The sequence below is a fragment of the Melanerpes formicivorus genome, unplaced genomic scaffold (assembly GCF_026170545.1).
Source record: "Melanerpes formicivorus ecotype bairdi unplaced genomic scaffold, bMelFor1.0.p_v2 SCAF_7, whole genome shotgun sequence".
NCBI classification, from domain to species: Eukaryota; Metazoa; Chordata; class Aves; order Piciformes; family Picidae; genus Melanerpes; species Melanerpes formicivorus.
In genome coordinates this window covers 9269800-9292660 of record NW_027142359.1, presented here as the reverse complement: position 1 = coordinate 9292660, position 22861 = coordinate 9269800, and the positions used below count along the sequence as shown (strand labels likewise).

Genomic DNA, 22861 nt, shown 5'->3' with positions numbered 1-22861 from the left:
CTTTGTCAGTTTACACTAAGCCAAGAATCTGATTCCAAGGCTGTTAGTGCCCTTTTTTTTGACACTACCACTGGAATTCATTTTTGCAACACATTAAAAATGCATCCACACATTGCACTTCTTTTTGTCCCCAAGTGTGTAACTGAAAGCCTGTTGACAGAATGCAGGAGAACGCAAATGGGAGGTGGAAGTAGTCAACAATATAGCTGTATGAGTATCAACACTATTGTTCTGTTGTTTTCCTTTTATACAAAGGAATATTTACTTTTGAAAAGTCTTCACTCCACCTTCCAGTATCAATTCAATGACAGCAAAAGATAAAAGACACCATAAGCCATGCAGAGTATCTATCTTATACAAACAGGTTAATATACTCTTAATCAGTTTGCAATCTGGACAGTCTGCTTTAATGCATCACTAGGGAAATTTTCTTTAAGAAAATATCGGATGTGGCAGTAGGTGGCATGGTTTAGCTGATGTCGTGGTGTTAGGTCATAGGTTGGACTTGATGATCTCAGAGGTCTTTTCCAGCCTCAATAAATTTTCTGTGATCTGTGAAATTGGCTAAAAGGGTAAAAATCCTCCCAAACCTGAGATCTATGGACTCATCTAAGTATTTGTCCCTAAACAATCTCACTGCTGTACATGCGAGAAGATTGTTACAAGTACTAAAGCAGCTGTTTGAAGTAGCCTGCATGCCATATTTGTCTGACATCTATCATGGATGTATATGGGGAAGGGAGAAGGAAGAGGTGGGGCAATAAGCAGAGCAGAGTAGTACTTCATAATTCTGTCCACCATTTCTAAGTAGGGAGATTTTTTCATTGCTTTACATAAAGTAGCTGTTAAACGTGAATGTACTGTGTAAGAGTTGCCAGTATTAACCAGTACCATGAAGCTGAACACGAGTCTTTTGATTCAAGGTACCAAGGTCAAAATGGAAAAACTAACTAACTAGAACCAAAGATGCAGTTCACATAGGATGGAAGTAATTGTTTGTGCAGCACAACACCCATATCTTCAATTTGGGTCAGGCCATCAAGAGGAGGAAAAGGACTGAAGACTGAAGATGAGATGCTCTACTTCACACAGTTGCCCTCTGGAAGAGCTGGCAAAGGCAGTCACTTAAATTAAGTACAGGTCATCAGACAAGATATCTAATCTATTCCTAAAACAGGCAGCTCTAGCAGTCCAAATCCCTATGGCCTTTACAACAGCACAATGAACTACTTCCTCATGTACCTCTGTCAATTCAAGTTAGGTTCCAATATTTTTAAAGCGGTATTTCATGTACACCATGACCCTATTGCTCACAGCAAGGAAAGTGCTTTGGTTTATTTATGACCTACTAACCTTAAATAAAAACAACAATGAAAAAACCCCAAACAACCCACACATGCAATCTGAATGCTCATATAAGCCTGCAGATCTGAAATAAAACTGAAAATCAAGCTGGCATTTGTAACAGCTAGCTAAGACCAGTAAAATTTCTTTTTAAAATGAAAACCAGATGAGAGAAGATGAAAGCATTTTTACCCTGCACACATCAGGAGTCAGGGTTGGAGCTCAGGAATACTTTTTTTGTGTTTTTGTACTTACAAGTTTCAGCCTGTTTCATCAGAGGCTAGGTAAGCAAGGGCATACTGAAATTTTTCCATTATGGGAAGTAGGGAGGGAATAGCCAGCACCTGTGGAAGTAATTCCTTCTAAGATGCACTCTACCTAGCTGTCAGTTCTACAGAGCTCCCCTCTTTCCCCTACACCCCATCCTAACTATCAGGTATCAGCTAAGTGAGACCTCATATTGAAACATGAAGTGACACAGGGAAGGAGGGAGTAAGAGTGTAGGAATAAAGGCTGAAGGAAATATCATACAGAAAGAAAGCTTATAATAGGGCAGATGTTAAGTAAGAGCCCCCTAAACCGTAAAGTCTATTCATTTGGCTAGAACAATATTGAACAGTTGCAGATGCACAAAAGACTACTGAACTGGAGAGCCTTATTTCCTCATCGCTCATGCTGATGTGAGGAACTCCTTTTGTAACATCCTTGAAATTGAACTACAGAAAAGCCAATAGAGGAAAACAATAATTAATTAAGAAAAACCCCAAACCCACCAAACTTCAGAGATAAGGAATTATTAGCAAATATCTTGTGATGGTGTATCAGAGGGTTGACTGCCACAACTGGTTAGAATTCACAGAATCACAGAATTATTAGAGTTGGAAGGGACCCCAAGGATCATCCAGTTCCAACCCCCCTGCCATGGGCAGGGACACTCTCCACTAGATCAGGTTGCCCAGAGTCACATCCATCCTGGCCTTAAAAACATCCAGGGAAGGGGCTTCTACCACCTTCATAATTTAGATGCCTTCATAATCACAGCTGCCTTCTGAAACACAGCATATCTAATCTCCTGTAAAAGAAAAAAATTAGTTGATTCCATTATCTAGCTCTCCAGTAGGCTATATTAATTACTCTGTCCTTTAGATATATTTGATAGAAGTACAGTTGGGTTAAATACCTCTACATGCAAAGCCATTACTGGAAAGAAACAAGTCCTTGGTATGTGTTTGTTTACAAAGTAGGTACAGGCAGCACACTTACAACCTGCAGTCTCTCAGTATTGCTTCCTTTTACAGAAGTACAAATTTTATAAATGTTGGGGGGTTTGGTTAAGATTTTAAAGATAGTCATAAATGGATCAGAAAGGGTGTGACATCTTTTATCAAAGGACCAGGTAAATCAGCAATTCATAGAAGTCAATGAATCAGCCACATAGTTTCACTGCAACAAGCTAGGGGTGAACCTAGCAAAAAAGAATTCAGGCCAGCTGAGCTTCAAGACCACATTTCTGCAGGGAAACTGCTCACAAGTACAAATAAGGTAAAATTCCTGGGTTACAGTGGTTTGCCTGCTGATTCAGCCTCTAAACCCCTTTGCCTACAACATGAAAATTGCAACCCTACACATTTTTTTTCTTTACTTTCTATTTATTTATATTAGAAAATAGGACAATTGAGTTGGAGAGCTCAGAAGGTTGGGAAAAGGAAATTTTTAAGAATAAGCACTATGTAAGCACTATAATCAAGTTCTAGATATGGCCACCTGAAAGAGCACGTGAAAAGAAATTTAGGTCATCAAGCCTTGATGCACATTTGCCTTTTTTCCTCCTGCAAACTCTCAGAATAGGCTCTGTAAGTACAACAGCTTGTAAGGGGGAAAGAAAAAAAAAAAAAGAGAAAATGAAAAAAGGCCTTTTGTCTCTAAGACATTTATTGAGAAATTCAACTTTTTCAAAAGAAAATGTAGTTTTCATCAGTCCTAAGCAAATTTCAATCCAAATGAACTGTCAGTGGAGGAAATTTTACTCAATTTTGCAATCTACAAATGGCAGCACTGTTCACAGCACTTTTAGCCAGCTCTGTACATGTATGGGATCTTATGTTTTGGGTTGCTATGAAGTTCAGTTCAGTGAAATAACAGACATTAATTCACTTGTGTAAGGATCCCCCTCCTATATTGTTAAAGCCTTAATAATCTTTTCTTTTTCATAGAAAGAAGTTTGTGGAACTGCCAGCTCCTTACACAAAGACTGAAATAGGATGGGCAGAGAAGGGCGTTGGTATTGGTAAGAGAAAAAAGACTGAAGTTGCATCATCTGTATGATTAAATAATTGTGTGAATTTTTATTTCCCCCCCACTCCTTTCAGACATTTGAGGATGCTGTCAAGTCAATGGAGTTCTGTTGTAGTGGTTGCTTCAGTGAACATTCAACGCTGTCGGTGAGTTTGGAATTAAAGTGAAAACCATCGACCGTTGATTGTACCCTCCAGCTAACCATCCTCCTCCTTACTTCATGCTTTCAGGCCTTAACACCGAAGATAGCAACCTAATCATCACATGATGTTTCTCCCCTACCCTGCCAAGCTTTACAAAAAGGTCACAATCAACATTCATTGCTGTCGGTGGGTTTAACTTTGTGGACAAGCTCACTGAACAATGAATGCAACTGTGGCCCCACATTTTACAGTTGCTGTTGAGAGGAACACCAGCTCTGAATGCAGTAGTGAGAAGCAAGCACTTCTTATATAGACATTGCATTTTTCTGGTCAAAGATATAGTTGGGGGTGGTCAAGTTTACTTGCTTGTTTTAAAGCGTGTTTAACTTAGCTGGCTAGAAAAAAAAAATAATAATCATTGCCTTTTCTGGAATATTGTTCTCCCATAGGCTAGCATCGTTGAGAGCATAATTCTTGTTCAGTATATCTGTGGAAATAAATAACAATGAGGGGAACACCATGTATATCCCCTCTTAAGGGGTAAAGAACACTTACATTTCATTTTAACTAAGTGCCGTGGAGTAGTTCAAAGATTTCTTCTATCCTTGTCATAACAAATACAAATGGGAGCCAGAATTCAAAGAAACAGATCAAATGTTATATCTAAAAGTTAATTAACTTTCTGTAAAACTGATATTAAGTACTTAAATAAATACTATTAGACAATGAATAGTACTACATTTGCCCTTTTAGAGATTTGAAAGATGACAGAGAAATGCATATTCAGAAATAATAATGGAAATGTAGTTGAATTGTAAAATTACTGTAAACTTTGGGTACCTATGTCACACTCTCAGGATTGCTGACAGCAATAAGAAAATAAAAGTGTAAATAAAGCTCACAACTTTGTCATCATTTCCTTCTAACCCTTATTTAACCTGGTCAGACACACAGAAGGACTAGTCTATATTTCTCACATCACAGTCATGCAAGGTAAGTTCACCCTTTCGACTTAGTGCAATTCAGTTATTCTGCAGTGAGAACTGCTTCCACAGGTTAGGTGACTGCACAGCATTCACATTGTTCCTCCTCATTAATAATACTTTAATCTGCTTATTTACAAAGTTTTCTTAGCACATCAGTTGCATAACAGTTGTCTTATATACTGTACTTTCTTATTTGATCCATGTTCCACCATGTAGCTACTGAACAGGATACAGACATCAAGGCTGCCATGGGAGGATGTATCTTTGGTTGCTTCTTGAACTTTGTCTTATCAGTCTACTTAAATGATAAAAATATTTCAGTTATGCAATTGACAAGTCCTCAGTTCTAAGTGAGACTGATTTTTATAAAGAAAATAAAAAAAAAAAAAATCAGTTCCTCAAAAGACATAACCACACTATTATAGTTTGAATATTACATGATAAAGAAAAAGTTTTTCCAGAGAATTTGAGAGAGAGTCCAGGGGATGGACAGTCCCAAGGGTCTAGACAAGAACATAGATATGTATATCTCATTTCATTGGTTTGCAGAGTTTCTATATGGTTTGCAGCACAGCTGCTTTTCTCTCTCTTGCTTCTTTTCCCTCTTGTCTCTGCTTCTGACCTTGCTTGCTTGGTCTGATCATTCTTGTTTGGGTTATGGGAAAGAAATTGGTGAGGACAAAAGAGAGAACTTGTTACCTGGTAACAGATCTCTGGGCTATTGTGTCCAGGGGGGTAACTGAGCTATTGTCCAGTTGCATATGCATATATCTATTTGTATATGTTTATTACCTTTTAGATTTCACCTATTTTTGTGAATAATTTCATTTAACCCCCAAATTCTGAGTAGTGTGGTAATTCACTCCTTGGGGTAAATTCCAAGTTGTAAAGTGATGCAGAACCAAACCACTACACTGACATTAAATTCTGGACTTGTATGGACATTATTTTAAATTGATGTTTGGGAAGATTATATTATATTTATTAGAGAATAAGTGACAAGGCCTATTGTTGGCTGAATACTACAGTGGTCAGAGACAGCAACCCTTTTATAATACTTTGTTCTGATGTATGTATGACTTCTCATCACCGCTATTGAGAGATAAGCCCATATCTTTAAGTTTACTCATTTCTACAAAAATTGGAGCTTGGGTTACTAGCAACATACATATTGCAGACAGATAAAGATCATATTAAAAAAGGACTCAATGCTATGCATTCTATCTAGGAGAGACTTGCAATACACCAAGGTTCCTTGCTGAACTCTGAAAATCAGGACTTGTTTCTGCAGTTGTGGTGGGCTGAAATTACTTCCCCCTCCCCCCCCACCAAATTAATTTGGAGAAATACCCCAAAATAAAATTGCCAGACCAGCTCAGTTGGAAGCAAATGAAGCTATAGTTACAAGCACACTAAAATCTAGAAATATGAAGTGCAATGAACATATACAAAACATACAGTATTTACACATATTTGCAGTATATAAACAACACAAGGAGGTCACCTCAGAGCCTTCTCTTCTCCAAACTGAATAGTCCCAACTTTCTCAATCTGTCTCCACAGGAGCAGAGCTCCAGCCCCCTGATCGTCTTTGTGGCCCTTCTCTGGACACATTCCAGCATGTCCAGATCCTTCCTGTAATAGGGGCTCCAGAACTGGATGCAGTCCCCGAGATGGGGTCTCACCAGAGTGGAGTAGAGGGGGAGAATCACCTCTCTCAACCTGCTGGCCACACTTCTCTGAAGAACAGAGACATCTGCAGCAATGGGGCATTAAAATCAGTAATTTTAGTGGCATCAAGTTTTCATGTAAAGAGAAAAATATCTTCTCAGCATACAGATATGCAGTATTTCATACAACTTAACTAAAAGTCAGCTTCTACGAGCTATAAGGAATGTTCACTGGCAAAGGAGTACCATTATTCTATGTCCCACAGGAGATGCTGGGTGGCACACATCTTTCCTTGCACTGTAAATCACAGAACACACCCATTTTAGTAGCAAAAGCTGCAAAATCCTCTGCAAAGGCTTCATGGTAATTTTCATGTTTTCTTATTAATACGATACATATATACCCAGTGCAATGCCCACAGGCAACAGAGACAGTCTAAAAAATTAGTCCACAGTGTCATTGTAAATAATTCACACACTGCAATATTTTTAGGTCAAGCATATCAAAGTTGCAGCAAACACGATGGACCTTGACATAATAGGAGCACTGCTTTTACAGCAGCAGAGGAGGAGAAGGAATACACTTTCCGTATGTGGGAGAGCAGTTCTTTTTCCCCAGTGCACACCATACTTGAAGACAGCAGAGGTAGTTCTAAGGGCTTGTTCTAAGGTTTAGAGTAGCTGCTGGGTTTCGGTTTTTTAATTTATTTTTTTTTTACCTCCAAATGTCCTTGTTTTCCTCCCATGCCTTCTGGTATAAAAATGGGTCAAAACATCTAACCTAACAGTTTCTGCATCAAGTCTATAACTTCTGCTTAACAAGTACAGAAGGACACTTGGTTTACCCTCTAGAACTGCAAGTCAAAGAACTGCTGTGACAGAAATAATATGTGATATTCAGGATCATGGTAGGATGAATATGTTAGACTCACTTTTTGGCACAGGCTCACACCACACTAACATCTCTTGCTTTCCAGATGGTGAAGTGACATACAGTAAGTGAAAGAGTTAAATATAGAAGTAGTAAGTAGTTCAACTGGAAGCAGTGTCTAGATGTTCTTGGACTCTTGCACAGCTTCCAGTATGGCTCTCATAATAAAACTGTTAGAACTGGCCAATTTCTCCATCTGCTGGTTATGGCACTACCTTCACATTATCACTGGAACAAAAATTAGTCTCTCTTCCACCTAGGTTTGGATCTGAACTGGTACAAAAATATTCAGGGCAAGCCTTAGGTACAGAAACTAATTCACACAAAGCCATGAATTACAATAGAAACTTTGTCTATATTTCTCAGTAAATCAGAAATAAGATCCTGAGCTCTGCAGCTAGCTTATACACCATATTCTGACCTTTTCTGTTGCCTTTGTTCCAGGAGAAACAACTGCTTCCAAGCTAGCCCTAAAAATGGTGTGTTCTAACAAAACCACTTTAAACCTATCTTAGGTTGTAAATAGATTATCATGAGACTTGAAGATATAAGTCCTTCTGTTATTTTTGTTTGGTGGTTTAGGGGTTTTTAATATTTTTGTTTGTTTGTTTTTATTTTATGTTAGAAATGTCACACTAGGTCTTTATGATGAAAAATAAATCTATAATGGACTAGGCATCACAATTTTGGGCTCAAAAGTGTCAGATACAAGGTCAGACAGAGGTAAGAAAGATGGAAAGTAGCATTAACCTGGACATTCAGATAACAGAGGTTTCACTTTGGACCCGAGATAAACTACAAGATACATACACTATCTAACCTGCAGTATCACCTATGGCTAATGGTATGTTATTCCAATAATCATTCTTTTAAGCTAATTGATTGCATGGATCTATTATTTAAAGATTGAACAGTTAAAATATTTTACCATAGGCATTTTGAAACAGTGAATTAAAAAAAAAAAAAAAAAGGAATATAAAATTTAATTTTAGCTAGTGAAAACTCAATCCAGGTGGTTGCCCTCAAAAATCAACATCACCATCTGATGTGTAAAACATTCCTAATTATCATAAAGTACACCCCATGCTAATTACTGTATTTGCCTCAAAATAATGAGTCATTATAAGTCTAACATTCATGACAATAGATTTACATTTAAATACCATGCAGTTCACTGAGCAGCAGTCTGCTGCTGGGTACTGCATTGAAAGGCATGAGGAAATTGCTGCATCCACTGTCCTGTGGAACAGGCAGGCCACAAACTACTAGAGAGATACCAAAACTAACAGAACATTCAGACAGACATTCAGGATATGACTGTAGAAGACAAGAATCACAAAATCACAGAATTATTGAAGCTGGAAAAGATCTCCGAGACCATCAAGTCCAGCCTATGACTTAACACCATGACATCAGCTAAACCATGGCACCAAGTGCCACATCCAGTCTTAAACACCTCTAGTGATGGTGACTCCACCACTTCCCTGGGCAGTCCCTCCGAGTGCCTAATCAGCCTTTCAGTGAGGAAGTGCCTCCTAATATATAACCTAAACCTCCCCTGGTGCAGCTTCAGGCCATGTCCTCTTGTCCTGTCACTGGTTGCCTGGGAGGGGAGATCAACCCCCAGCTGACTACAACTTCCTTTTAGGTAGTTGTACAGAGTGATAAGGTCCCCTCTAAGTCTTTTCTTCTCCAGGTTGAACAACCCCAGCTAAAGAAGAATAATGACAGTACTTTAAAGACATCACCCATCTGTTGCCTGTGGAATATCTGAAGGGAGTCTTTGTAGTTGCTCTAGGAAGATCTCTGTACATCCTCAAAGCAATTACAAGAGATTGTTCCAGAAGTTCCCACGTATTGTGGTCTGCTAACTAATGAATTCAGATTTTTCTGCTTGTTTTAGTCGACATACTTTTCTTGATTTCAGTGGACTCATGCCAATTTGTACAAGCTGAGGATTTGGCAAGCCAACACACAAGAGAAATGTAAAAAAAAAAAGTATGGCCCTGCACATCCTACATTAAAAAATGAAGTCAAAGGTGGATGACACACTTGGGGGAGGGGAAAGAGAGAAACAAAAGAACATGTATTTGAAAAAGCCAAGTTCCTACCTACACAGAGAGCATTTGTGCCCACAGACAAGCTGTGGGTGGCTCTGGACACAGCATTTGGAAGCATAACTATTTGATTTGTTCAGATTACTGCTTTGCAGGTGCAAATAAGGAGTTTCGAAACAACAGGCGGGAGAGTATTTTGGGGTAGAAATGTCACACCCACATTATGATAATCTGGCCCTTGCCACCACATGACAGTCTCCTTTGCTTCATGAAGCTTGAGGTGCGTGGGTGGGAAAGAGCTCATAGCATATTTTTGTCTGAGGATGGCTCCCACAGCACAAGTGTACATACTTGAAGCAATGGCAGCTTGTTTCCCATCCCTCCCTTCAGGTTGTGCACTTCACAGAATTTCTTATTATTTTAACACAGAGCTAGTAAAACAAAGTCATTCACTGGTAGCATTTGACGGGAAAAGTAAAACAAAACACACACACACACAAAAAGTAGAGGCAGAATATGATTACATCACTTAAGGTGCCTTCTCTCACAACAGCCAGGACTTTTTTTCTCTGGCCTAGAACTATGTACTTACTTCAGATTTTTATCAGCCTTTACAAGAGATGATTTGTATTCTACACAATTTTAAACTCTGCAGGTACATGTACAAATGATTGTAACTTCTGACTGGGAGTGCCTTGTGGATCCAGATGGCAGGCATCAAGAGTAAGATAACAAAACCACAGGGCCAGTTAAATGAATACCATAATATGACTGTTAAGAGTTAATTCTTTAAAAAACAAACAAACAAAGCCAGAAAAACAAAACCAACCAACAAAACTCCCAAAATATCAACAATAACAAAAAAGACCAACAAGCAAACAAACAAACCATCAAATAATCCCACCCCCCAAAAAAACCACAAAATACCTGACCAACAAAATAGACAACCCAAGCCAACAAAAACCACTACACACCAAAAAACTGGTGTGAATGGTTGAGGACAGAAGGGACCTCTAAAGGTCATCTAGTCCAACCTCCCCACAGTTAGCAGGGACATCCCTAACCAGATCAGGCTGCCCAGGGCCTCATCAAGCTTCACCTTGAATATCTCCAGGGAAGAGGCTTCAACCACCTTCCTGGGCAACCTGTTCCAGTTCCTTCCTCTTCTTACCCTCTCTCCACTGCTACACCCCCCTCCCCCCGCCAAAAGCAGGATCACCTAGGTTAGTTCACAATGGAATGCACCCAGGTGGGTTTCAAAAGCCTCTAGAGAAGACTACACACACACACACACCCTGCAGCCTGTTCCAGTGTTCTGTCATCCTCACTGTGAAAAAGTTTCTCCTCACATTGAGGTGAAACCTTCTATGTTCAAGTGTTTGAGTTTTTTTCCCCATCTTTTTATCACAAATGAATGGGTATAGGTCATACCTACAAAGAAATTCTGATTTGGATGCCCAAATCAATAAGATTACATAAGCTATTTGTTGTGCTTGACCTTACAGGGTGCTGATGCCACCATCCTCCTCATAACACAAATAGCCAGTTTTAACAAGTGCTCCTAGCTTGTTGAGCATTAAAGCTGATATTTCTGCATTTCACATAGATGAGACTCATTGATTCCTGAACTGACTGCAGCTCATGTACCTTTATTGTCATCAGAAACTGTTAAAAGTCAAATCAACACAGAGCCTGCATCCTTACAAGCACCAAATACTGCAATATGTGCTCAGGCTCTGTGTTCACTTTAAGATTGTTGGCTGCTGCATTTTATCAGTTCTTTTAAAAATGAGGTTGCTCACTAACTGCTTTCCCAGCTTTCACATATGCATCACTCCCATCAGCTACAAGTGTAAATTTGCAAGCAATGGTAAGACACACACATGCACACAGTCTGATGGAATCTGTGTAGAAGGTAAAGCTGTCACCAGATGGCATTTTTAAGTTTTGTGTGGCCAGATATTCAGAAGCAGCATCTGAAGCATATGAATTTTGGATGCTTCACTTTTTTTTTTTTTTTTTTTCTCCCCACCCCCCCCCCCTTTGTTTTTTTTTGAATAGTCTCAAAACACAGCATTTTGCTCCTAGAAATAACTCTCATGCTATTTTGTGGATAAACTTCTAACAGCTCATTTTGCGTGACTGCATACCTAGACTATAAGACCTCTAAATTAGTACTTGAGTAGAGACTGATCAAAAATTCAGTCCATAATGTCATTAAATAAACATTTTATGACTATAATTTTGAGTCAGCCCTAAAAGTAGCAAAAATAAGTAGGTTGCTTGTTCCTTTCCTACAGGGAAACGTTGCCAAAAATATATAACTGTCACTTTTCATCTTAGGAATAATGTTAGCTACTGGAAAAAAAAAAAAAAATAAAAAAGATTCACAATGAGCAATTATGTCTTCAGCTTTCATGTCATTTTACATCATTCCACTATCAGCCCTGCTCAAAAGCTTAGAGGCAACATTCTAGGTCAGTGACTTTTGCAGACAGTGTATTTGCTGTTTGGTAATTAAATTAGATACACTTTAAATACTCAGATTCTGAAACAGACAGCCACTTACAAACACATGGCCAAATGTATCCCCAGTGCTGTTGACACTGCATGAGGAAAATTATACATGTTAGCAATCATTATCACTGAGGATTATAAATTTAAGGATTATGATATTAAGAATAAGTGGATCAGCAAATCACTGCAGAGAAAAATCTTTTAAGATGTAGCTAAAAGCCAGACTGAAGGACTGACCTACTTTTCATCATCAAGTTTTATTTATGTGTGGAGAATTTTTTTCTTGTGTAATGAATATCAAAATACCTTTTACCCAGAAAGCCCTCAACTATTAATAAAACTAAACAGAGAATTAAATACCGCAATGAGTGCTCAGCTTTTACTTTTAATAAGGCTTTAGACTGCATCTCATGCAAATAGTCCCTAGTTGTGTTGCAGATAAAGCTTTAAACAACAAAACTGAGCCATTTTCACATTTTTGTGAGACATATTTCTGGGTAAAGTAGGATATTAATTCTTGGAATTAAAAAACAAACAAAAAAACATGACTATTTCATATCATGCTCAGAGAAGGGCAACAAAGCTGATGAGGGGTTTGGAACACAAGCCCTATGAGGAGAGGCTGAGGGAGCTGGGGTGCTTAGCCTGGAGAAGAGGCTCAGGGGTGACCTTATTGCTGTCTACCTGAAAGGAGGTTGTAGCCAGGTGGGGGTTGGTCTCTTCTCCCAGGCAGGCAACCGGCACCAGAACAATAGGACAGAGTCACAAGCTACACCAGAGAAAGTTTAGGATGGATTTTAGGAAGTTCTTCACAGAAAGATTGATTTGCCATTGGAATGGGCTGCCCAGGGAGGTGGTGGAGTCACCATCACTGGAGGTGTTTAAGAAGAGACTGGATGAGACACTTGGTGATGTGGTTTAGTTGATTAGATGGTGTTAGGTGATGGGTTGGACTTGATCTTGAGGGTCTTTTCCAACCTGGTTAATTCTATTCTAACTACAGTGTAAAAAAGTGTGTTGGTTTGCTATTTTTTTTCAAGCCTTGCATTTTGAAATGAACATTTTAAAAGTCAGAGAGACATCTGATGGGTGCTATATGTTCTAAGACCAGTTCTCACAAATCAAGGGATAAGTAGATCTTTTATAAACAAACAAAGCATTTTAGAGAGATATTATTTAAACAAACCAACCAAACAAAAAACAAATATTTGTCCCTCATTTTGTGCATGTTTAAGGAATGATGTTAATAGATCACAGTATCACAGTATAACTAAGGTTGGAAGAGACCTCGAGGATCATTGAGTCCAACCTGTCACCACAGACCTCATGACCAGACCATGGCACCAAGTGCCACGTCCAATCTCCTCTTGAACACCTCGAGGGATGGTGACTCCACCACCTCCCTGGGCAGCACATTCCAATGACTCTCTCGGTGAAGAACTTTCTCCTCACCTCGAGCCTAAACTTCCTCTGGCGCAGCTTGAGACTGTGTCCTCTTGTTCTGGTGCTGGTTGCCTGGGAGAAGAGACCAACCCCTTCCTGGCTACAACCACCTTTCAGGTAGTTGTAGAGGGCAATGAGGTCACCCCTGAGCCTCCTCTTCTCCAGGCTAAACAATCCCAGCTCCCTCAGCCTCTCCTCATAGGGCTTGTGCTCAAGGCCTCTCACCAGCCTTGTTGCCCTTCTCTGGAGGATCAAGACATGCAAATGATAACAGAACCCAGAAAGAACACAGCTTCAAGATGGTGGTCTGGTAAATCATGGAAGTGGTTCCACAGCAGAGGTTATTGAGACTCCACTGCTTTGGGCATACTTTCTTCAGCCCACCCAAAACATTAATCTCAGAGGTTTTGCTAGCTGAATTCCCCTGCCACCTTTTTCTGAGGTGAAGTCCTCAATTTGGCACAAACAGGCAAAAAAAAAAATAAAAATTCCAAATTTAAAATTCCATGTTGTCTTCTCTTCTAGAGCCTGACCAAGTGGTCTTTTATTTCAACATAGACACAAGCTACAAAGCATAACCAACAGCCACAGATTATTAAAATATCCTTGCCCACCTAACTGTGCCTGAAATATCAGTGTAAGGGCACTGTATCATAGAATGGGCTGGGCTGGAAGGGACCTCTGAAGGTCATCTAGTCCAACCCCCTCTGCAGTCAGCAAGGACATCCTTGACTAGATCAGGTTGCCCAGAGTCTCATCGAGCCTCACTTTGAATATCTCAGGGATAGGGTCCCAAACACCTCCCTGGGCAACCCGTTCCAGTGTTCCACTACCCTCGTGGTAAAGAACTTGTTCCTAGCATCTAATCCAGCCACACAAGCTAAAGATGACAATAAGATTGTAGGATTGCCATGGTTACTTCCGAAGTACTGATCTGGAAGATTAGACTTAATGTTTGCAGACATTGCTTTAGCTGAACTGCATGGAAAAACTAGGTTCAAGAATGAGAAAAACACAACCATCACATGTGTATTTGTGACTATTGTCAAACATAAGACTCAATAATGATCTTCTGTGTCCCTTCCTTTAACATGGGTAGAGGTTTGCAGTAGTGTCATAGGCAGCTGCCAGCAGGTGTTGCAGTGGGCAGCCATGCAAAGCATCTATTCACTGAACTCTGTCATTCCTGTTAGGTGTTCTTTACGGCAAGGAAAACAGAGAAAACAAAGAGGCTGTTGTGCTTTAACTTCAAAGCTTTCATAACCCTAAGTTTCAGCTCTGTACCTCAGGCAGAGCAGCCTAGAAGAGAGGCAGTATAGTCTCAGGTACAGATATTTTTCTGCTCCAATAACTTAGTCTCTGTAATGCTTACAAAAGAGATCAGATTTGACTTTATAAAATCTTGATATAGACACAATGATAGCAGAAGGTCATCTGACATTTGTCATTTGACTGACAAGTTAGTTTCATTCTCAAGCTTCTCAATTTCACAGGAAGGTTTTTTTCCTGAAACCTTGTAAAGGAGTCATAAGTTTATCCAAAAGCTCTGCAATGCACAAAAGTTGGGAGATATCTATCGATCTTCCCAGTTTATAGATCCTGTTTGAGTTGTCACTCTACAGTTGCACTAATTTCCTCTTCATCGGGGTAAAGCTTTTATGAGATCCCCAAAGCCTGTGTGCAGTATTTATTCTGTTAGTCTAATTAAAGGTATTACTATGTACATAGTTAGTGGATCTGTCCCCAGAGGCACTTCATGTCATAAATAACAGATGTGAAATGTACTCCTACTGGAACAACCACTAGTATCACTTATTCTACTGTCTCTTTAAACATTACATCATCTCACCATTCTTCAGGATTTCTCTTTAAAGGAAAAATAGTACCATTAAGATAATATTAGTCTGGGATAATTAAATTTATGAAATCTTCCTGGGCCCACAGGAAGAAAATATAATTTTCAGATGCAGGTACTTTGGTGTGGTGTAGAATTAAACAGTTAGTTATACAATGCATAAATTAGCAGTACCAGATTTCTGATGTTTAATTGCATGGGACTGGGACAGCTTTAAATATACATTCAGAAGTTCAGAAGGCTTTTTTGTCATTGCATGAAAGATTTAGAAAAAAAACCCCAATAATCTGGTCCTTCACTCCAAACATTCAAGGTAGTCAGACTATCGATTTGGATCTGTCCACCTGCTTTATAGTCATAGAATGTTATAGGTTGGAAGGAACCTCAAGAGATCGAGTCCAACCCCCCTGTCAGAGCAGGATCACTTAGGGTAGTCTGCACAGGAATGCAACCAGGTGGGTTTTGAAGGTCTCCAGATGAGACTCCACAACCTCACTGGGCAGCCTGTTCCAGTGCTCCATCACCCTCACTGTAAAGAAGTTTCTCCTCATGTTGAGGTGAAATCTTCTATGTTCAAGTTTATATCCATTGTTCCTTGTCTTATTACTGTGCACCTCCAATTGGTCCCATCCACTTGACACCCACCCCTCAGATATTGATAGAATTTATAGATATTTACAGATATTTATAGAATATGTAAGCATATGTACTTTCAGTGGGAAGGAAAGAAGTATTTCACTACAGACTTGAATTGTCTTCTCAGATCCACATATATTCTATAGTAGATAATCAACTTATGCGTGTGTTTAAAATACTAATTCAGCTGCTTAAGACTAAGTCAGTTTCCTCAGATCTCTAAGCAGCAAATCATCAACTGCAATAAGCATGTCCAGCTATACTACTCACTCACAAAGGTTCAACATTGTTAAGGAGGTGTGGTCCAATATTATGTCTGAAATGTTATATCAGAAATTGTACACAAAATCATCTCTGAAAATAAATTATTTTTTTAAACATCTCATAACAGTTTTCTCTTTATTCTGTATGTATACAGTTGTGTTTCCCTCTGAAATTACTCTATTTTACCCTACATAAAGAGTATATGACATTTTGAAACACAAGGGAACTTGAGAAGTCTCTCCAAGTCCATCTCATTTCTCATGCTATGAATAAGCCTGTAATATCATTCCAAGAACAAGTTCTTCCTCTTCCTATATGGAGGAATTTTTTATATCCTAAGGCACTCCTCTCCCACATTCCTTGTCTTACGTCAAAGCATTCAGATTTTTCTAGTGTAGGTACCTGATATTTTGCAATGAACATTTTTCGCTTCTTGACAGATATGAAAATAGAATCATGGAATCACAGAAACATTCAGATTGGAAAAGACCCTTATGATTACCAAGTCCAACCAATAACCCTACTCTATAAGGTTCACCCTTAAACCATAGCCTCAGCCACCACATCCAAACCCCCTTTAAACACATCCAGGGCTGGTGACTCCACCACCTCCCATGGCAGCACATTCCAACACCTGAACACTCTTGCTGGGAAAACTTTTTTCATACTGTCCAGTCTGAACCTACCCAGCCATAGCTTGAGGACATTCCATCTTGTTCTATCACTAATTACCTAGGAGAAGAGACCAGCACCAACATCTCTACAATGTCCTTTCAGGTAGTTTAAGACAGCGATGAGGCTTCCCCTCAACCTCCTCATTTTCAAACTAACCATCCCCAGCTCCTTCAGTTGCTCTTCATAAGATTTTTTCTTAAGGCCCTTCCCCAACTTCCTTGCTCTCCTCTGCACTGGCTCCAGCACCTCAATGTCTCTCTTGTATTGAGATGCCCAGAACTAAACACAATACTCGAGATGTGGCCTCACCAGAGATGAGTACAAGAGGGCAATCACCTCCCTGCTCCTGCTGGACACAGCATTTCTGATACAAGCCAGGATGCCGTTGGCTTTCTTGGCCACCTGGACACAATGATTGCTCATATTCAGCTGCTTGTCAACTAGAACACACCAAAGTAATTTGGACGATGCTTTACTACTGCTAACTATAGTGAATAGACCTTCCAACCATTTCCTCAATTCCCCCAACATACTTGCAGCCCCTCTTTTCCCAATTTAATTCCTCTTTGTAAAGCTAATGAAGATGCTCAAGTTCAGCACTAGTTTCTTAGGGAAGCTGCTGAATAGTCCTGGACTTGGGTCTAGAGTACCATCTGGACACCACCATTCAATAGCTTTTCATTTTAAGAGTGAATAACTGACAACTGCCTTGAACTTCACTGATACAAGGATAAGAGTTATTGTTTCTCTGTTTTCTCCCAATCCTCTTATCCAATTGTAAAGGAAATTAATTTGACAATTTGCTCATTAGACATCCATTATGACTGCCATTCTCCTCACATTTCAAATTTTGAAGGCTGGACCATTTATTCCAGTATTAATTCCACGAATTTAACTTCAGCCAGCAGACCAACAATTCTGTGACAACTCTTACCATGTTCACAACTCTTAAAGATAAGAAAGATTATCTTTTTTTTTCCCTTTCTATCTATCATCTCTCCTCTACAAAGCTTTTGGATCTTTCCTTGGAAGCACATTTTTTGGGCATTTTTTTCAGGAAAAAAAATAAATGTAAGAGAGAAACTAAAGAGTTTTACATATGATTGACACTGTAAGCACAGGACACTTGGCAGTTAAAGAGAAAAATTACTTGAGCAGAAGTATACCAGAACTAAGAAAATCTTGTAGACAAAAATACATGACCCAGTTTCTCCCTACAGACCAATAATAAAATGGAACAAGTGACATTTAGTGTGATGCAAGCCTGAAGGGAGGTTGGTCTCAGCTAGCCTTGCTCTGGGACAGCACAGGTCTGATTGAGAAACTTAGGTCCTGTGGACACTGATGACACAGGTGAATGACAGCAGGGTTTAGATCAGGTAGGAGCAGGAGAAGGAGGAGACGTGATCAAGATGAAGGAAGTGTAACACTGACAGATAAGAAAAGAGCTCTCTGTAGACAGATTCCAGAGAGAAAAATTTTGGAAAGGTTATGTGAAATTAAATCTTCTTAAAAGTCATACAAGTGAGAATACAGAAGCATCAGATGGTGTCTCAGTATAAATCAAAATATAATTCAGCAAATGCTGGAAAGACATTTTGCAGGAATAGCGACAACAAGTCAACAAAAGTATCAGGAAAAGAACCATGGAGGGACAGGCCACAAATAGCATGCAGCTGCTGTGCCCCTCTTACTCACTTCCATATTGGATAACAGCTCTTTCCAATCACAAATTCTTTTAACAGTTCAGAAAAAGATCATCTACTGATATCCAGCTGGGCTTACCTCTGCATGGATAGTTCTACAAATCTAGATATCTGCCTTTTCCAGCCCTCCTTGTTTTCCAGGTTAGCAATCTGGCCAAGCAGTTTTGCTGAAATTTTACAAGGCACATGCTGGAATGAACTGGTGACATCTAACATGTTATTTGCCTTAGTCCCCTACCAGCAATAAAGGTCACAGTATCATGGTATATTAGAGGTTGGAAGGGACCTCCAGAGATCATCGAGACCACCCCCGGCTATCAAAACAGGATCACCCAGGGTAGCCCTCACAGAAATGCATCCAGGTAGGTTTTGAATGTATCCAGAGAAGGAAACTCCACAACCTCTCTGGGCAGCCCGCTCCAGTGCTCCATCACCCTCACTGTAAAGAAGTTTTTCCTCATATCGAGGTGAAATCTCCTGTGTTCAAGCTTGTACCTGTGGTTTCTTGTCTTATTGCACACACTACCAAAAAGAGCTTGGCCCCCTCCACTTGACACCCACCCTTCAGATATTTATACACATTGACGAGATCTCCTCTCAGCCCTCTCCTCTGAAGACTAAACAGCCCCAGGGCTCTGTCTCTCTTCACAGGGGAGATGCTCAAGTCCCCTAATCATCCTCATGGCTCTCCATCGGACTTTCTCCAGCAAATCTCTGTCTGTCTTGAACTGGGCAGCCCAAAACTGGTGTGGTCTCACCAGGGCAGAGCTGGGGGGGAAGAGAACCTCCCTAGACCTGCAAGCCACACTTTTCTTGATGCACCCCAAGATACCATTGGCTGTCTTGGCCACAAGGGCACTGTGCTGTCCCATGGAGAACTTGCTGTCCACTAGGACTCCAAGGTCTGTCCTACTCCACTTGCCCCATGAAATAAGCTTTCCTGTTTCTACAATTTAAATAAGAATTGAGAGTTAGATGGATAAAAAAAAAAAATATAATTAAAGTTTGCTTGTGTAACTATTGTTTTTTTTTCTCTGTGTATTTTTCAAATAGAAATGTTTAGCTGTTTTGAAGGAAAAAGTGTCTCATAAATTCATTGTGAATTCTGGCAAATAAATATTAATCCATTTGTAGTCAGACCCAGGATAAAATCTTTAAGCATTTAGTTGTTCTCTTTATTTATTGAAATGCTTTGTTTCTGGGTGGATTTTTCAAAACACTCATTTTCTGCCAGTACACTGAGACAGCTATGCCCATGCACAGCTGCTGGTTCAATGTCTCTGCCTGCACTGCCGCATCAAAACATATAATCCAGATTTTTATTTGGTTCCCCAATTTGTTTAATAAATATTTTCTTGATTATTTTGTTTTAAGAAAGAAGTACCTTTTGGGGCTGTTGATTGTAAGAATTAACATTCCCAACACTTCTCTTATAGCAGCTCTTCAATTTAGGATCTTATATGCACAAGAAAATTGACCTCATCCAGAGAGCATAGCCTGTGAAAGCTCACTGGTTTTAGGCAGCAAGCTGCAGCAGTACCTGGCTAAATTCTTAATAATATTTTGAAATTTCTCTGTCCTATGGCATTAGAAGTCAGACTGCTCTTACTTTCTACTTCAAAACTTAGCAAGAACATAGGAATAATGAAGGCATGTGTGATATTCTTGCAAGTGACAAAATCTCTTTTCTAGGAGTTAATTTTTTTAATCTCATTTTTCTTTGCTTTGAGCCAATTTTCTTTTTCCAGACTGTCAGAGTTCATTATATACATACATATATATATATATATATATATGAATCTTCTGGCTTCCAGCAAACTTATGTTCTGCTTTCATCTAGAAAGGCATGGATGTGTTGAGCCAAAACCACAGTATGCACTGCTGTTTGAAACAATCTGTGTAGCTCTTTTACATCCCTATTTAGAGTCCCCTACAAAATTCAGTACAGTAACCACAGCACTAACCTTTCCAACTGTCCACACACATCATCCCCTAGGTAAACAGAGCAATATATAGCATCAGACTGTGAAGCCTTTTACAACTGGGATCAAAATAGCTCCATCAACTAACACATGCAAATACTGCTTTTATCATCTAACCAAGTGAGAATCCAAAATTAGAATTACAGGGGTATTTCTGCTGATCCAAAAGACTTAACATCTCTTTCCTCATAAAAAATTCTATTTGAAATTAAAAAAGAATGTTTCCAAATCTAGTACACAATATGGGGAAGAGACTAAATTGGTATCTCGATACACTTTTAAAAATAAAATTGAGCCACAAAAACCCCCCTCAGTTCCCACCAATGAGATATTGGGGGGAAATTAAGATAAAGTTGTATGACAGGTTCTGTATCACTTGATATGGACATAGCTGATGGACATGAGGATGATTAGGGGACTTGAGCATCTCCCCTATGCAGCAAGACTGAGGAACCTGGGGCTGTTTAGTATTAAGACTGAGAGAGGATCTCATCAATGTCTATAAATATCCGATGGGTGGGTGTCAAGCAGAGGAGGACAAGCTCTTTTCAGTGGTACACAGCAGTAAGACAAGGAACAATGGATACAAACAAACATAGAAGGTTTCACCTCAACATGAGGAGACTCTTCTTCACAATGAGGGTGTCAGAGCTCTGGAGCAAGCTGCCCAGAGAGGTTGTGCATTCCTGTATGGACTGCCCTAGGTGATCCTGCTTTGGCAGGGGGGTTGGACTTGATGATCTCTGGAGGTCCCTTCCAATCTCTAATGTTCTATGATTCTATCATTCTGTGACTCTATGGCCAGTGCAAGTCAAATTTAGAAATCATTCTTCCCTCAGATCCTGGACATGCAACTGCAGTTAAACATGAAATAAACAAGCCAAAGCATTCAGTATAACAACTGGATTTCCCAGGATTAACCATAAAATACACTTGCTCAAAAGAATAAGCATTTTGTGAATTCCATTCAACATTCATTATCAATGTGTACCAAAACACAGGATAAAAATTGGGAGAGTGATTTGTTTCAGCATTTTCAAGGAAACAAACATTGAACAGTATTCATTAAAAATACAATAAAAAACCCCAACAAAACAAAACTTTTAAATTATAGATTAAACAAGCATAAAATAATTCCTAAGTTAAAACATAAATTTAAGACTACATATCTGGGTTTACCCAAAAGAAACTGATGGGAAACCTAACCTCCAGCTTCTTCCATCTGGTTTGGTTTGTCCTTAAACCATTTCCCCTCTCTTCCTTTCAAATGCATTAATTCAATCACTGAACTGAAAAAGTCCAGCTTTATTGAACAGCTGTGCTTTGATGCACATACATATGACCAGAAGACTGCAAAGCCTTTTGCTAAGCAGTATGTAGTTATAGTGCAAGGAACATCTTTACCTTTTTTTAGGATTTTATTAGACATCAGAGGTCATATAACAAACTGGTAAGCTGGGGACACAATCCATTGTAGTTTTCTCTGTGTACCACTAACAAGGAAATTTGGCAGTGCATAAACCATCAATCAATTCAGGGAACCTGTTGCACAATAAATCCAGAAAAAACTAAGTCACTTTCTTGCTCCTTTTACAGTCCTGCCACTCAGTAGACTTTGCCACTGTTGTCAGGAAGAGGCCCATAACAGTTCTAAACCCCAAATTGTGTAATACCTCCTAAAGCACAAGAATCAACATCCACGTTGAAAGGCAGAACTATTTTCACTTAGACAAATCAAATATTCTGTGGTGATAGCTGTTTCATAAAGGCTGCAGTTGAGGAAAAGGAAGTAGATGCCCATTTACCTTATGAACATTATGTTAGGTTCAATACAGTATGGAAATTAAAGTCACAGGATCACAGGATGTCAGGGGTTGGAAGGGACCTCAGGAGATCATCAAGTCCACCCTGCCTTGCCAGAGCAGGATGATAGAATTCGGCATAGATCACACAGGAATGCATCCAGATGGATCTTGAAAGTCTCCAACGAAGGATACTCCACAACCTCTCTGTGGAGCCTGTTCCGCTGCTCTGGGACCCTCACAGTGAAGAAGTTCCTCCTCATGTTGAGGTGGAACCTCCTGTGCTGTAGTTTATATCCATTACCTGTTGTCCTATCACAGATACAACTGAACAGTGCCTGTCCCCTCCCTCTTGACCCCCATCCCTCAGGTGTTTATAAACATTTATTAAATCCCCTCTTAGTCTTCTCTTCTCCAGCATAAACAGCCCCAGGTCTCTCAGCCTCTCCTCATGGGGCAGTGCTCCAGTCCCTTCATCATCCTTGTAGGCCTCCATTGGACTCTGTCCAGTAGATCCCTGCTCCTCTTGAACTGGGGAGCCCAAAACTGGACACA

At 39.6% G+C, this 22861-nt stretch overlaps 1 long non-coding RNA gene across 4 annotated transcripts in view; it reads left to right on the top strand.

Annotated features, from left to right (window-relative positions):
• Positions 1-4697, top strand: part of LOC137442335 (uncharacterized) — a 70541-nt gene extending 65844 nt beyond the window's left edge. Inside the window, exons 3-5 of one of the 4 annotated variants that reach the window (XR_010987638.1) lie at positions 3558-3631; positions 3714-3785; positions 3870-4694. This is a non-coding gene — a long non-coding RNA (uncharacterized lncRNA). Of the gene's footprint in view, positions 1-3557; positions 3786-3869 lie in introns of all 4 variants that reach the window. The other 3 variants (XR_010987636.1, XR_010987637.1, XR_010987635.1) reach the window with 3 other exon arrangements.
• The last annotated feature ends 18164 nt before the right edge of the window (positions 4698-22861 follow it).